Here is a 4,769-nt window from a genome sequence, read left to right on the forward strand (position 1 = left end):
GGGGCCTTATGATAGTTAATCAACACATAGATTTAATACAAGAACAAATTGATACTCTTTGGCAATTAACACAGTTGGGATGTGAGTAGAAGATACAAGGCTTGTGTGTTACCTCGGTGCAATATCAGAATTTTACAAAGGCTGCTAATCTGTCCAAACAATTGTCAAAGCTCCTCTTGCAAGATTGGTCGGCGAATTTTGAAGATAAGATGAGAGAGTTAAGAGAGACGATCATCCACATTAACTCCACTCGGGTAGACCTGAGCCTGGCCAATGGTTTGACTTCCTGGATACAGACAGCGATGGATCATCTTAAAGAATGGGCGGACATAGGTTCTATAGTGATACTGATGGTACTAGCCTCCCTAGTTTGCCTGTGGTGCATTTGCAACATGAGAGCCACACAGAAGCGCAATACAGCCATGATTGTACAAGCCTTTGCCGCCATTGAGGCAGGCCAGTCCCCTCAGGCATGGCTCGCTGTCATGAAGCCTTAATCATCACCGCGCTTAGTCCCTGCCCACTGAGGTATTCGTTCCACAGATAGTAAGGTCTGGTAAGTCAGTGACGGAGTAGATAGATAAGTCTCGGCCGCCTAAGACAGGGCAGCCCCGGGTGGGGAGGCTGACCCAGAGACGGGTAAGAGTTTGAGCACCGCCCTCCAACAGGCTCAGACCCGCCGTGAGATCCCCAGATTTGGGGGTTACAAAACCTTTCCAGGGACTCCTACCAACACTTTCTAAAACAAAAAGGGGGAACTGTGGAGAGCTGTGAAGCGCCACACCTCAAAGATGGCGCTGGCCGCCGCCCCCCGCCAGTCTGATGGCGAGCACTCTTGAAGTAAACAACTCCTTATTTGGTTATGGGCTGAGTCAACTGGCTTGCTTCCACTACGTGGGCCTATTAGATAGCACCACGTGGCTTTACCTGGGTGGCTGACCATACAGTATTTAACCTGTGGGTTGGCTTTCCTCGGGGTCAGTCAGAAGATTCTTCAAGGTTCCTGAATAAACTGCTGGAGAAGAGCCCGAGAGTGTGTTGCGTCATTCTTGCTGGTCGAGGGTGGTCGCGACAATCATTGTCAAGGATGTGGACCCAGCAGCGATGACCAGGGATGGATGCAGTGAAGTTCTCCAAAAAAGATCAGAAGGGAAGCCATCTGAAAGATGTGGGCTATTCTCAGGCTTCCAACTGGATCCAGGCGGTCTTGAAAGGCCATCGAGGCTCAATGACTGTCTCCAGTGGGGAGCAGAAATACTTATGCAAGTATAAACACTTAAACAAATTCTGTTTTATAGTAGCACACTAACTAGGGTTGATTTTGAGCTCTTCTTAATGTGCCCTTTCTTACATCATATCAGAGTCATAGACCACAATCAGTAGCATTGTTAGCATAATGGGGAAGGGCTGGTTTTCTACCAAGAAACGAAAATAAAAAATCTGTGGATATTTTTTTTCCTCTGTAATCTAGTCTGTTAAACATTTGCTTTCAGAGAAATTTTGTGAGGCATGCCCGATGGTCAGCTCTGGAAAGTAATGAGCAAACTCCTAGAAAATTAGCCAGAGTGAATCTGTCCCATGGCATGTTGCCTTTTGTAGAATGTAGAATTTACCAGGAGCTACACTGAAGTACTTTTTCTTGGAAGTATTTTGCTTAAACTTGAATTTGTTTAATAGAATTAATGAAAACAATGTAGAAGTTAATGCAAGTGGATTATGGTGCAATTATCCACCTTTGCCACCTGAACTAGTTTATATCAATTAATTTCTTCTGTAAACATTATTTAAAGTTGTAGGAGAATAGACAAATGAAGTGCTTTAAAGGCTGTCCAGTGCAAAGCTCATGTAGACATCTGATGCTTCAGATGGCAAGTGTGAGGGTTTCTTGTGGTCTAATGTCAGGAATGCAGTAAGTGAATGATACCTATTAGAGATTTTACAGTTCAGTGAATGATACAGAGGCACATAATGATTGTATTCAGCTATGATAAATTATTCACTCTGTGCATGATACACATACATTCATATATACATATACATGTGAATGAATTTTCTGGAAAGAAGCTCTTACAACAAAGGGAAATTGACTGTTTAGAATGTCAGTGATGTGAGAAGAAGGGATGCCGCAGCTACAGAGCTCTGTCACTCCAGGCCATACATTATAAGCATTTATCGTCATCACTATATGTGACCCAACATTTCTGAGATGACTAAAGCACTGGGAATATAGAAACAGAGCTCTATTTTCCAACAACCAAAAGGCCAAGACTGCCATCAGGTAGCATCTGAAGCCAACGGATAAGATTTTTCCACTTTTCTGTGACCTGTCTATCTGATGCAAAGTTTCCTGATTTATTATCTTCTTATTTTTGTTAATATACAAGCCCAGAAAATGGTTACCAGATATTAACATCAGATTTGGCTTAAGATCTATGGTCCTGGGCTCATGCCACTCATATTTGTGTCCAGAGTACTGTGGATTTAGTCTAATGCTTCTTATATTAATTTGGTCCCCAAAATTTCATGAGAATCCATACAACCACATGTAAGAAGCTGAGGGACCTTTCTCCCAGTTGGTTTTAAATAAAGTTGCTGGAAGCCAACGGCTAGATAGGGAGACAGAGGCAGGATGTTAGGATTCCTGGGTAAGGGACTGAAGAAGTAAGAGGAAGAGAGATATTTGCCATGCCTGAGATGACTAATCCAGCTCAGTCAGTCAACACTTCCTCCAGGGCTGGAGAGAGGATTGAGAAGAATAAAGACATTTAGACAACATGTTAGCATAACCCCAGCTAGGTCTGAGGCTGAGGGCAAGTTAAATGTTTTCTATTCTACTTTTATGTCATTCTGGGTACATACTAAGAAGATGGTCAGTCCTTAGAGCATAAACAAAGTAGTCAAGGAACAAACAATGCATATATAAGGTAGTCAAGGAACATTCAGGGCAAAAAATCAAGACAATAACCAAATCCCGTAGTCAGTATGTTTAGGGGCATATCTATATGATCCAGATACAAGGAATACAATACATTCCTTGGCTGCATTTGCCTTGAGCCTACTTCATTGTCCCAGCCCATTATCAAATTCCTGCTCAATTCCTAGAAGCAGCCCCAAAAGCTCTCCACACTGAGAGGTTCCAGAAAGAGAAGGTAGCTTTCATGTACATGTTGGAGAACTCAGTCTGAGAGTGCTGCAGTTCTGGGTCTGCCTGAGCCAAGATGGAATATCAGTTTTAGGAAGTAATAACTCAGGAATATCAGAGGGGAGTGTTTTAACCATGTGGGGATTCGGAAGTGGACCAAACATTGAGCTGTTTAAGACATATTAAAATATAAAGTTGTGTGTGTGTGTCTTTCATTGAGAACCCAGAACATTGGAGTGGGTAGCAAGGAGCACTGCTGTCACCACAGGGTTCAATTTAAATAGTGTCATTTGGGTTCTGTTACATAGTGCTTCTTCCATTATCCCCCTAAAAAGAGATGTTCTTGCATTTACACATGAATAATATTTATAACACAGTACATATACTGACATAATATTACTTTGTTTTCATGATACCTGTTAGATATGGTTTATCTCTTTCTTCACTCTGAAGTAATCCTACCAATATCCTCTATGAGCATGCCTTTTTAAAATTAATTTTTCATAGAATATATTTTGGTCATTTTTTTCATCCTCTAACTCTTCCTATATCCATATTCTTATCATCTCCCAAGCCACCCAACACCATCATCATCTTTCTCTCAAAAAAAAAAGTGAATAAACCAAACAAAAACTACCCCCCCCAAATAAATTTCTGAACAGTGGCAAGAGTGTTAGCTCAACTTTTGAGAACACTGGTTGCTCTTCCAGAGAACCTGGATTCTATTACCACCCCTACATGGTTTCTCACAATTGTATTACACCAGTTCCTGGGTATGCGTTGCTTTTTTCAGCCTCTCATAGCACCAGACACATAAGTAACACACAGAACCCATGCATAAAAATACTCTTACACATAAAAAAAAATCTGGAAAAATTCTTTCAAATCAAAACAAACAAAAATGCAATAAGATGATTGTCAATACCACCACCACCACCACCACCACCAAAAAAAAAGCCTCAGAAAATGAAACAAATCCTGCCTTCATCACAAACACATGAGTTTGTGTTAAGCCCACTTAAAAAAATACTTGGTGGTAGTAATATATGACTTATTTCCTTATTTTGTTACCTAATCAGTTAGTAGTACTTAGGAATGAGATCTCCAATAGTTTATTCAATCCCAAGTGTTCAGCCCTATATACATGTGAGTAACTCTAAATGGACTTAATAGTTTTCACATATGCACACATGTGTGTTTGTGGGTATTAATATGAGTGTATGAAAAATTAAAGAAAAGGTCATGGATTTGAGAGGGAGTTCAGGTCATGGGAAATATTGTTTGGAAGCAGAAGGACTATACAATGAGTTTTATACGTGAGGGCGTTCAATGCCCCAATGTAGAGGAATGCAAGGGAAGGAAGACAGAAGTGGGTGGGTGGGGGGCACCCTCATGGAGGCAGGGTGAGGGGCTGTGGTAGGGGGTTCCCAAAGGGGAGGCCTGGAAATGGGAAAACATTTGAAATGCAAATAAAGAAAATATCCAATAAAACAATAAAGAAACAAACAAGCAAGCAAACAAACAAAAAAACCCTATGGGATAAAGGAAGCCCTGTTGTGTTGTACAATCTATATACACTTTCAGCTTGTTTGTTTGTGACAGTGTCTGGTTGTGTACAACATAAGGG

This window comes from Mastomys coucha, unplaced genomic scaffold (genome assembly GCF_008632895.1).
Source record: "Mastomys coucha isolate ucsf_1 unplaced genomic scaffold, UCSF_Mcou_1 pScaffold21, whole genome shotgun sequence".
NCBI lineage: Eukaryota > Metazoa > Chordata > Mammalia > Rodentia > Muridae > Mastomys > Mastomys coucha.